The 13,105-nt window shown below is 27.9% G+C and overlaps 1 long non-coding RNA gene across 25 annotated transcripts in view; it reads left to right on the top strand.

The window, feature by feature from the left end:
• Window positions 1-13,105, top strand: part of LOC143253052 (uncharacterized) — a 71,872-nt gene that overhangs the window by 45,422 nt on the left and 13,345 nt on the right. For 22 of the 25 annotated variants that reach the window (XR_013029337.1, XR_013029320.1, XR_013029336.1 and 19 more), the window contains 2 exons: window positions 6-3,678; window positions 4,329-11,036. This is a non-coding gene — a long non-coding RNA (uncharacterized LOC143253052). The remainder of the gene's footprint in view (window positions 1-5; window positions 3,679-4,328; window positions 11,037-13,105) is intronic. The other 3 variants (XR_013029333.1, XR_013029330.1, XR_013029339.1) reach the window with 3 other exon arrangements.

Below are 13,105 nucleotides of genomic sequence, written 5' to 3'. Positions count from 1 at the left end.
TTTAGATTATTTGGTAGAACAAAACCTGTATGGTACTTTTACTTTGGAAGAGAGATCATCTTTAGAAGAAAGGAAATATCTTGGAGAGAGAAAAGACTGTATAATTGGTGCTCTGAGATTTTCTTGTGATGTTTGTCGTAGAACATTTAAACGAAAATGGATGGTTGACAGACACAAGTATATGGTGCACCAAAATGCTGCTTGGAGTTTTCGTTGTGAAATTTGTTCTAGGCCTTTTAGTTGGAAAATTAGTCTGGCCAAACACAAAAGAATTGTTCACCAAATGATGGATATATGAATTTCTGAGCTTCATTTACCTCTTCATCAAAGTTTTACTTGTTTGCTTTTGTTACTGTGAGGTCAAGGGTAAAAGAAGGCTTTACTAAATTTCAACTAATTTTTACTTTCATGTCTTGAATTAGCTACTAATAGGTGTAAGAACGGACATCAGTTTAGTTTCTTTGATCAACATATGAAATTTTAGATTTTCAAACTATAAATAGTACTTTTCTTATTTTCTGTGAACAATTCACTAGTGCAGTTTTCTGTAAAAGCCTCAGATTTGATGCTTATTGTAAGCTGTGCAAATCCTGTTGCAGTATGCTAGTTAGATATAATTTTAGTATATTTGTATGAATAGACCTGCTTAATTGTTATTTTAACTCTTATGTTTTGTTTACAGTAGAAGTATTGTTTTATTTGTCTATACATATGACTCGAATAATAGAAGATGCTAAAAGTTGCATGAAGGTGCAATTTGATTTCAAGTGTGTGTGTGTGTGTATTGATGAAGGTTCTGTGATGGTCCTCAGATGAGGTCTTAGTGAGATAAGCAAATAGATTGAAATAGTTATTGTTTTGTCTAAACTGAGAGAAACAAATTAAACTAATGGTAGGCAGATTAACCTCATAGTATTTATTATTTCATCTGATGACTGAAAAATTAATATTACAGATTTAGAAGTTGTTTATTTTTACATTAGTTCAAATGATTACGGCATGTAAAAAATAAAAATTGTTCCTAGGATGAGAGTATGTTAAGACCACCAGTTAAATTTTTTTTTCAAAAAGTAATGCTCATATGTAGACTTTTGAATGGGGACAAGTATTTGTTATTAGCTTAATTTTTAATTGTGTACAGTTCGATACTTATTTATTTCAATTAACTTTCTGACTGTGAACTGCAAAAGGAAGAAATAAAACATATCATCTGCAACTTACACAATTTTACTTTGCTAATAAACTTTACATATGTCTTTAATAATAGGTTATAAGTATCATTAAAAATTATAATATAGCACATAATATAATTAATGCATACAGTTAAGATAAGAAAGATCATGCCAGTATAAATATATTTTTATTATTATGCCAGAGTAAGACAGAACAAAAATATATGAAAAAAGAAAAATACAAAAATAATTACAAAGCAAGAAATAATGATTAATTGAAAATAACCTTTAAAAAATGCATAACTAAACTGGGTAGTTTGCTTAACATAACCTAGTTTCCTTATTCATGTCCATTGATATTACTTTAATTAAAATTAACATCTATAATTATGAAATTATTTTATAGTTTGAAAATGTACTTGTGAAACATAACTGTTTATTTGTGTGTGTGCTTATTTTGATGTAATTTTCATTAGCAACATCACCAGCCAGGTAGTTTTCTTATTATGTTATATACAATATGAACAAATATGTAATAGATATTTGGGTGTCAAATGATGAATTTATTAATATTTCTGTGACAATAAACAGTTTTTTTTGAGTGGGGAATGGTGTCATTATAGGCTATTTTTCAGATAGGTTTCAATATGTTTCTCAGTACATGAGCACAAACATATAAAAATAATATTATGATTTATTTGTTCTTTAGTACCAAAGACTTGACTTTGTTCAGAAATTCATTGTTTATGTTAAGTGTATGCATATCTTACTAGCTAAAAGTGTTTCAAAAATATTGTGTTTTAAACCTTTTCTGAAGCATTATTATAATCCAACATTATTATAAAATGTGTCTCAAAGTAGTAGGAACTTTTTGTTCAAGATAAATTTGCTACACAATTTTTAATAAAGTCATAAATGAATTTTGTTAACATCTGGAGGTGATACATTTACCACAGTCCTTCTGTTAGAGTACCTGAACATAACTTCAAGGTTGTTGAATTAAATCAGGAAATTAAATGTAGGAACTTTTTTTTATAGTATCTGATCTGTCATGTTACATCATAAGACAACATAAGTTGCATAGTATTTATCAAGCCAATTTAATTTATGCAACCAAACTTGTATGCTTTGAACTGCAGATACTACCTAATTACTAAGAAACATGAAATTTTTTCAACTAGGCTGTTTCATTCACTGAATTAAACTTTAAAAATAAAACATTCAAAATGGGCTTTTATCACTCAAAAATTTATTAAGCTTTCCTTTAAACTCCCTTTAAGTTGAATGCATCTACCATATCCAAAGACTAACCATCCTGTCAGAAAAATAAAACTGTTTCATCTGTAGGTGACTTTAACCCTACTGTAATTTATATTTATATCCCATAATTATGCCATTCTCACCATTAAGTATGAAAAAGATATGCATTGTTACTGTCGGTTTTCTTAACAGCATTGAACAGATCAATCAGTTCCCATAAAACTTCCTATTTTCAAAATAAAGCAATTTCAGTGTTCTTAAACTGTTGTTACATGACAATCTTTTTGTATCATCTTAGTAGCTCTCCTCTTCATTCATTCGAACAGTTGGATATACTGCCTAATGCAAAAAGACTAAGATTAAACACAGTACTTCAAATGTGGCCTAACAAGTGACCTTTCAGTGAATTCACTGAACATTTAACAAAACTTGCTTTTCATTTTGCAAGTTCTGAAAAGAAAGGAGCATGATATTGTTATTTCTCTACAGTACTCTCATTTTAAGTGAAGGAGTAAATTTTTTTTGAAAATGAACAGGTATAATTTGTTGTAGAAGGTATGTGTGTGGACCTTAAAGGAAGTTGTTAGTTGAATATTTACAAATGTTTGGATTGTCCAAACACTTTATAAATTTTATATAACATTTATTATTCTTGCAATGAAATATCTAACAATTATATATTTATTATTATAATCCACTGTTATAAAGTATTTTGAATGTCCGTGTTACAAGTGTGACAGAAAATTAGTACTCACTGTAGAGAGATTAGAAATATCATGTTCAGAAATGTGTATTACATTTAAAAACAAGCATAGTTTTAAATATTCATCTCCTTGTTAAATAACTTGCTTTTGAAAAATTAGCTGCTAACACAAGGCAGATATTCTTAACCAACAAAATATTTGTATGGTTCTTAGTATTTTTACTTATAATAAGAATTAAATTTGTGTTTAAATATCTTGTAACAAAGCCTCAGCACCCAATCTTTTTTTATATTTTGTTTTATATTATAGGTTCAGAAAAAGTGGAGTGGGAAAAAATGTTGGTTGAAACACCACAGGGATATAGATACCTCTGTCCATCATGTAGGAAGTGTTATGCATCTTCAGAGAGCTTAAGGATTCACCATTACTATCAGCACAGGAAACAAAACCTTTACCATTGTAACTATTGTGGTAGAGGATTTCTTAGGAATGGTGATATGAAGCGACATTCGTTTGGTTGTAAATTGCGAAAAATGGATTAGGTAATAATAGATTAGTATAAATACAGCTTTATTTTTGCAAAAAAGCATTCAATAAAATTATTACTTAACAGCTGGAAGAGATAAATTTTCATTTTGAATAACTGTTTTGGTTGTACATTACCTCTGCTAAAAGTAAGTTGTAAAATTGATGGTTTAATAAAGTATTTTTAACAAAGTTAAAAAGTCACTGTTTCTCATATTATTTTTATGAAAACTTTTAACTTTGGATTTATTTGCACCAGTACGAATGCTTTTTACCAAGAATTACATTCTAACAACAGGAGTATTACATTAAGTGTGATTAGAGATTACTAATTGAAGCAGCACATATTTCTGATTAATGTTGTAATGGAAATGAATGATGTTATGTATAAAACAATTAATGAAATGGTGCTAGGTTCAAACATGAAACCAATTTATTCTTTTATGTAATGAGTAAAGGAACGTTTTGGTTACAAGATCCTCTATCAATTAAAATATTACACACAAAATATTTCTTCAGCTATCTGGACATGATATTTTTAAAACATTAATTTTAATAGCTATTTTAATGTAGGTGATGCTTTCAAGGATACAGATTTTGTTCACTTGGTGCTTGTTTCCATTATGTAAATATTAATATGTTAAAACCAATAACCTCTTTTCTCCAGGATCATATCGATACCGGTGGAAAGCTATGGCAATAACCACAGGAAGTGGGTGCCAGTACATGTGTCCCATATGTAGAAGAATGTTTCCGTAGCACCAATTCACTTAGATGTCATCACCTAGATGAACATAGAACTCCAAAAAGGTTTTGGTGTCATTTGTGTGGAAAAGGTTTCAAGTGGAACTGTAATTTTAAGAATCATCAGTGTCGAGGACAGATATGATACAAATATATTTATTGCATAGCTTTCTTCTGCTGTAAACTTATTAATTAAATAGTTGTTTTGTAATAAAGTTATGCGAATCAAAAAGTGAGACATTCATGGTTATTTATGTATTTCATACCTTATATGAACTTAAAAAATGCTCAACTAACTAATAATTTGCCATTCAATACTTCTAAAAATAAGTTGTTGTGTTTTCAGTTTCAGAGTGCAGTGAATGGTATAACTTTTATTTTCCATCAGAATAATGTGTAAAATTACTAATTCTTATCATCAATAATTTATTTCATTATTTTCTAGCTTGATTATTTTTTTGTCTTTGAGAGAAACCTAAGCTTATTGACAAAAACAGTTTTATTTACTGTTTGTTACTTCCAATTTCATATAGGTGTTGTTAAAAGACTTCTAAATGTTTACAGATGAGTATAATGAAATGCTAGGAAACATTACGTTGTAGTTTTGTAGAAAAGAGTTCTTGTAATCTCAAAAAAAAGTCCATATTTTAGTTAACAACTGATAAGCTATTTCATGATGGAAACAATGTTTGCCTATTTTAGAATATTTCACAGTGAGATCTGGAACACACATATACACCTTATGAACATGCACCAAATGTGTAGAATTTGGACACTTTCATATAATTTGCTCTTTGCATTTTTCTATGAAAAATATATTCAGGTAATTGGGAAATGTCTCACAGTGACTTGACTTTTTAGACATTGTACTAAGTGTTTTTTTTTTTTTTATAGATTTTGAGTTTACTTACAGAGTATGAAATTTATTTCATCACAAATTACAGCTTTTGTAGTAAGGAAGATTATGTACAGGTACAGCATTTTTATCACTGGTTAAATCATTCTCAAGCAAACAAGTTAAATGTAATATATGGCCTTCATTTTAAGCAAATACCTATTAACTGTTTTGATTAAAATGTGCAAGTTAAAATTTTGGGTTGATACATATATGCTTATGTATTTTCAGGACTTGTAAGACTAAACTTCTATATTTTAATATATCAGATGTGTACTTTTGTGCTAAAACAAACAAAATAAAAAGTGAGGCATTATTCATCTGTTTAGTATTGTGCATTTTACTGTATTTATTTGCAAGTACACCGACCCTGCCCAATTTAGTGCAAATACTACATTATATATGTTTGTTTTTATGTTTTTTAATGTAAGAAATTGACTTAATCTTGGGTGTATTGAGACCAAACTCATATTTATAAAATATTTAAATAGTATAACTAAGTTGATGAAAATTTGTTTGTATATTTTTGTTGATCCTCCCAAGTTATCTAAAACTGTGTAAAATTGCTGGTTAAGATTCCACATATTTGAAAATAAATAGTTATAAGTGTAGGAAAAAAATTAAATACCTTAAACTTGTTTTGGGGAGTTCAGTGGTTTTCAGTCCATATAATATAAGCAACTAAAAATGTTGATTCTGTATTTTTTTAAACAAGATGAAGAATTTACTGATTTATTATCTGTGCTTGTCAAAATGATATATAACAGTTACATGTTTAAATTGCTTTTTTATTTGTTTTAGTGTTTAATGTATTATTATTATTTATTGTAAAAAGAAATTTGAAATGGTCATCAGTGATTATAATCTTCCATACACAATTTAATATCAAATAATAAAACTTTTTATTTTATCATCATTTTGTTCAGAGTAATGTAGCTGATAAATATGCTTAAACGTTTTGTGTTTCTATAAATATTAAATATTTTTGTTAGATTTTCAACACACTAAAATACATTTATAAATTTTTTTAAACTCAAAATATAAAAAGCTTTGCACAGGAAATATTCATGTGATGTATTAAGTTGTGAACTATTCCCTAAATGCTGATGAATTTCAGAGTTTTAAAAATAATATTAAATTAAAGAATTTAATGTATAAGGTGAAGTGCTTATTTTTCCTGTATTTTTAGTATTATCATCCTTACCTTAAACATATTTTTTTGACTTGTGTAATGTCATTTTGGGTAACATGTTTTTTTTCTTTAAAGAACTTAGAGAAACCATTTAAAAATATACATGGAATTTACTTTAAATATTAACTTTTATATTACAAAATATAAACAATATTCAACCATTTAACTAAAAATTACTTTGGGAAATTAATGCCAAATGGGTAGATATGTAATACTGCTTAACTTTTTCTCTGTCATGTTTTTAACTGTTGACCAAAATTAAAAAAAAAGGAAAGCTTAAGTATTGTATTTAAGTTGATGTAAACAGAAAGGTTAGTGAGTACTTTAATTTATAAGACAATATCTCATTTTTGCACACAGTTTAGCTGTCTTCCTTGTATGTCTGCCAAAGAGTTTTGCATGCTGTTACTTTTTTGTATAACTCTGAGTTTTAATTTCACATGATTTAATGTGAATTGCAGTACAAATTCAGAATTACAAGCTTATGGGAATTAGCCATTGTAAGACTCTAGCATTATTCAAACCTGGATTCATGCAAATGAAAGAAATTCAGAATTTAGTTATAGTTAAAAGTCTTTTATTTGAAAGATTTGATTACTTATGTAGAGGTTTTTGTAGGATTTTGTACATCCATCCCTACCTTGTGTCTGTACTTTTGACATTGATAACATTGGATCATTCTTTTCTTTTTCTAATTCTTTTTATTAGTTGCTGATTTTTATTAAGATGTGATAATTATTGCTGAAATATGCAAACCTTTATAAAAACACTTGTGACAGCTAATGCGTATGATAAAATAATTTTAAAAATATGGATTTTAAACCTAAATAAGGATCCTGCTACAAAATGTAGTGAAAGAAGAATTAGAACCACAAATTTATAGTCCTTACTGTGATCTTCAAATAAGTGTATAAAGCAACCAAAGTTGGGATTACATTTTATAAATTTGTGATTATGGTTTTAATTCTTGATTTATTACTTCTTGTAGCAGTATCCTTACTTAATTTTAAAATGCATGTTTTTAATACTTTTGTTTGTATATTTTTGTTATATCTGTATGAAGTATATACTTTACTTTCAGAAATTGTCCTGTGTCTAGCCATAAATATATAGCATATATAGTACCATTTATTAGGTTGAAAGGACATTTACGTACATGCATAATATTATATAATATGCATATAAATTATTTGGAATCATGGTCAGTTCCTACTATTAAGTACAACCATACTTAAAATATTAAAAGAGTAAAACTGCAATTTGAAATTTGAATTTTTATGGTTCCTATTAATAAATAAACTTCTAATTTTACATTCTAAAATTTTATAGTTCATCTCATTTGCTCAGAAAGTTCTTATACATTTATGCAATAAACAGCACACTGCCTAGGCCATAGAGCCATTTTATGGTTGTTGCTTATATCAACTTAAATTTTAAATGTTAAAGGACCGAGTGGTTATCTGTTGGAATTTATACAAAATGTGGTCTACTTTGGCTCTGTGTGATATATGTATGAAGATTGTTATTAAAATATATCTACATATATTGTTTTCATATCAAGGAAAAGATCCACAAGTGTCAAAACTATGGTAAGGTGTCATAACACCAAGAATGTAATTGCTATGAAGAGTACTGCAAACAAACACACTGTGAAATGTTTTTGTGTTTGAACTGACGTTTATTAGATGAATGACATTTGAAAAGTTACTGTGAATATCAATATACGTATTACGCATCCATGCAAACACTATGTTTTTTGCTAATAACATAACTAAATACAATATGATTAATGTCAGTTAACTTTGGTACACATATAGACACTAGTCAGTGTTTCTGGTAAATAAAACCATGACCGTGCATTCCACCTCCTTTTAAGTGACTAAACAGGTTTATTACAAAACATATTCTATTTTATATATAATAGAAGAAATGTTATGTTAATTAATAAGTTAATGTTTGAGCAAGATAAACAGGGAAAATATGCAGTATGTGAATCTTTCCTGGTAATCCTACCTAGGTATCAGAACTCTGAGTATTTTTGTGTATATATTTTATTTATTATGTAGTTGTACTGTTATGAGCTCCTGTAATTTGTCTGAGTGTAGTAGAGATTAAAACTTAATGTTTGATAGATTTCAGGTTTTTGCATTATGTGCAATGAGTAGCAATTAAAAAATAGTTAAACTTGGAAGATGTCTGTTTTAAAATTTTTATGTACATGACTTTTATAAAATCTTTCAGTGTTTTACTTGTGTAGCTGTTAATGTTTCTTGATAAATTAGCTTAGTAAGCTACCCAGTGCTGTTTCCAGGAATTAAGTGTGAATGCCAACTGAATATCTTTCTGAATTTATTATAAGAGGACATATTACTGAACTATTACAGGTTACTATATACATTTATCAGCCTTACAAATTATTCAAAAGTTAATTACATCAATACAATTGTAAATATCCTTTTATTTTCTGATTTTCATTAATGTTTATTTTTTGTGTGTTTAGATTTGTATTTTTGAGAGCTTTTTGTGATTAGTTTTCATTTGATACATGCTAAGGTGATATCAAGCTAGCCAGTTGAACTTTACAGCTAAATTTAAAATAATCATTGTTTTTGCACAAATGCTAGAAGAAAATGTGGGTAGTTGTTTAAAAACTGATTAAGTTGGAAAGTGAATAACACATTGATATGTTTTGTATAAGATTTGATTGTGTAACGAAACATATTTGTTAAAGAACCACTCGTTATATCAAATAATAGTTTTGTAATGAAAGCTTTTTGGTTTTAATATCATTTTCAGGGTTTTTTGTTGTTTTTTTAATAGCTTGAGAGATTTCCATATGTTTATTTAGTTACTTAAATGGAGTCAAGAAAGGCACTTGTTTACTTCCACATTGTGAGAAATATTTTTTTTTCTTTCTTTAATACAAGAGAGAAAAAAAGAAGGTTGTAAAATTGCCCTGCCTTGTTTGTTATTGGTGTGTGTACAATTTTGAAGCAGTGCCTAGTACTGTGAGAGTTATCAGTTTTTTGTACATGATAATCTGTAATCATACTTAGTTGGTACAATTTTTTTTTAAGACTGTTTACCTACGTACCTAATATTGAAACTTTGCACAATATTTACTTTAATATTTGTAAAATGGGAAACTTTCTTTCAAAGTACAGTTTTTGGAAAAAAAAACATGTTTGGATTTTGACACAATAGTAAGACTTAATTTATTGTTCTCACATAACCTTCATATAACTATTTGAAATATTTCATAATTTTGGTCATGCTTTAGAAGGAAGTGGTACTTTTAGTACTTAATGCAAACAGAGAGTAATTTTTTCCGTGGTTTTTTTTCACTGTACAATGGTAATTTTGTTTGTTGTACAATGTATAGGCTATTAAGACAGGTGTGTTTGAGTGAAAAACAGGGAAATGCTGTTGACAACATAAAAACGTATTGCAAATTACAAATGCTGTAATATGAACTGATCACACTATGAATACAAATTGTGCATGATTAAAAAAATTAGCTATCTGGTATTTCAAGTTGCATATTAAAATTTACAGATTTCAGATTTTCTTACTTGGTAAAAATACAGTTTAAAATATTCTTTATCCCTTTTTTAAAGTCACAAGATGTTGAAATTAGTTGTGCTGGCTAACTTTTGTTTGATTAATGTTATTAATATACTTTGTTATGTACTTTCTTTGTGCTTTTCAGGATCATTTCGTTTTAACTGGAAAGCAATGGCTGTTCATACTTTCAAAGGAATACATTATCAGTGTCCTGAATGTCCCAAAAGATTTCATTCCACAGCTACTTTACGGGCACACCATACCTACATGCATCAAGCAGAGACAAAATATGTGTGTCGACACTGTGGGGAGAGGTTCAAACGAAAGTGGAAACTTGTGTGTCATGCATATAATTGTAGATGATTTTTCATATGTATATTATATATATTTAATTTCAATCATTAATCGTTACTTTGGAAGTTGGAAATATGTAAGTGACAAATGTTAAATAAACCATGAATTTATACATTCACGTCTGTGTGTACATCATATACTTTAAAGCATTCAATGTATATATATATATATATAATGAATATTGGATACATAATGTAACCAAGATATTTTTAATTTTGCTTATTTTATTGTTTCTTATATTCACTGCATCTTAGCTTGCAACTTCATAATGCACTGTAAAACACACCTTTTATAAATAAATTTTAAGTATATCTTGTATTTATGATAAAGTGATTAAACTTCTAACTTCAGTGAATAAAGATTTGATTGTTATATTTAGGGGTCTGGAGGCCATCATGGAAGAATGGTGTAATCACACCTTTGGGGAAGATTTATCCTTGTCCATTATGTGATAAAACTTTTCGGTCAGTGAACTCACTCCAAAACCATCACTTCTTTAAACACAGGAGTCAAAAAATCTACTCTTGTAAGTTGTGTGAGAGAGTCTTCACTCGTAATTCCTCCCTGAAGAGGCATTATATGATGAATTCTTGTGGTGCAAAAACTGTTTTATTATAAATGAAAAGGTACACCTATACCTTATTTTTCCATGCAGAATATAATTCCATTTGTTTCTATGTATTGCTTCATTGATTAATGATAAGCAATTGACAGTGGAATGTGTGTATCATACATGTATATAAATAGTAATACACTACAGTGAAAACTGGAAGTCTACAGTGTAATTTGGCTTTTGAGAATAAAATTCAGAAGTAACAATTAAACAAACACTTCAAGATTTTCAAGGAGCTATTAAGAGTAATTTGTTATGGTGATATTACATAAAGTTAATAAAAATTTAATCTAAAACATTGTTCTCTAAAAATCACTTTTAGTACTAAAGTAGTTCAATATGTTATATATTCTGTTACTGAGAGTATAACTAGTGATGTGTATGCAGTTTTCTCAGACTTTATGTGAACCTACACTACCTTTTATGATATAGCTTTAATCTACAGGAAAAATATATACATTAAACAGTTACATATGTAATACAATCAAATAACAGATACCCAAACAAAATTACATATGATGAGATATTGAAAACAAAATATGTGGAAGGGAAAAAAAGTATGTTAGCCAAAGAAATTTAATTCTGATCTTTTAATCTCTTGTTTTCTGACTTTTAGTACACAGTATAATTTACTTGTAATTTTGTGATGTGTGTAGTACTGTGAACCTCAATTTAAGTATTTGTTATAATTAACTTGTAGTTTAAGATTTAAAACTTCGAGCATCAGATTGTAATGTGACATCAGTGTGCTGTTAAGAGTTAATCTTTAAAGTATATACACAAACACACATTTATTAACATTTGTTATTTATCTATATGCACGTAGATTTATCTAGAAGACTTTAACATTTGTGTTTATTTGATTGATAAGGAAAGGTTTTCTGGGGTATTTGTTCCTGCTCAATATTTATATTCTTTTTAAATACATTTATTTTTCAAAAATAAATTTTATTAGAGTTATTTTGAACAAGTTTTTGAAATATTTTTTCCATAGAATATGATAAAGTGATAAATATATCATTTGTTTTTTGTGAAATTATTTAGTTGTTATAAAGTTCACAGGGGCTTTATGGTATTGTTTTAGGGGTTTTGTTCCTGATATGAATATTTTTAAAATTTTATTTTATCATGTATCTTATTTTCTAATGCATTATCATGAAGAATGGTCTGAGAAGATTTCTCCTGAAAGTTTACTGTGAACTGTAAGACTACCATTGTCTCACTGTTTTTTATGAGATTCTGAGAATGTATCAAACGTATGTAATCAAATGTGTGAAACATGTAATGCTGTAAATCTTTTGTTAGGTCATCCCAGTGCTTAATGCATCAAATGATTTGTTGTTTTCAGTCTTGCATCTATTATGAAAATTTAATGAAAAAAATAGAAGTCACCTGGTATTGGACTACCACTGTTAGGAATAATTACCATGTTCTATACATATTTATATGCATATGAACCACTTTTGTAATGGCCTTGCTAGAGGGATGACTGAAATATTTCTTAAAATATAGACTAGTAATTTAGGTAATATAATGTTTCATCTAGATATTGCTGGTTATGTATACTTTTTTAGCAAAGCTGTATAGAGTTTATTGCTTTTAAGAAATGTGATTGAGATGAACTTGTACAATCATTTTGTTTTATCTTTATCTCTACTCATTAAGTCCTGGTTTGCAGGAGCTAAGTGTTACTCAGATGTTTTCTGTTATAAAATGTTTATAGCTCTAAGTTTCATTTAAAGTGTGAAATTTAATTTCATGTAGTAATGTGATTTCTAAACTTCAGGTGTTATTTGTCAGTGTTTTTAACTGAGAGTCTTAGTATCTTGATAGTTGCAGCCTGCAGGGAGTTGATTACTACACAAATTACATTTCAATGTAAATATCCAATGAAGTAATCATAACATTTATAACATTTGTTCAAATTTTATGTAATCACAATTAAGCTGTTGATTCAGGTGGTCAAGAAGGTAGCCATTAGTGCACCACATTACACAGAATATTAAAAAAGAAAAGCTTTTTTTTTTAATATGTGTTATTTAAGAACTAAATTCAAGAGTTTTCAAACTTACTAATACATAT

This window comes from Tachypleus tridentatus, chromosome 6 (genome assembly GCF_004210375.1).
Source record: "Tachypleus tridentatus isolate NWPU-2018 chromosome 6, ASM421037v1, whole genome shotgun sequence".
Classification (NCBI taxonomy): domain Eukaryota; kingdom Metazoa; phylum Arthropoda; class Merostomata; order Xiphosura; family Limulidae; genus Tachypleus; species Tachypleus tridentatus.
The sequence above is the reverse complement of the archived record's forward strand: the minus strand, read 5'-3'. Positions and strand labels throughout refer to the sequence as shown.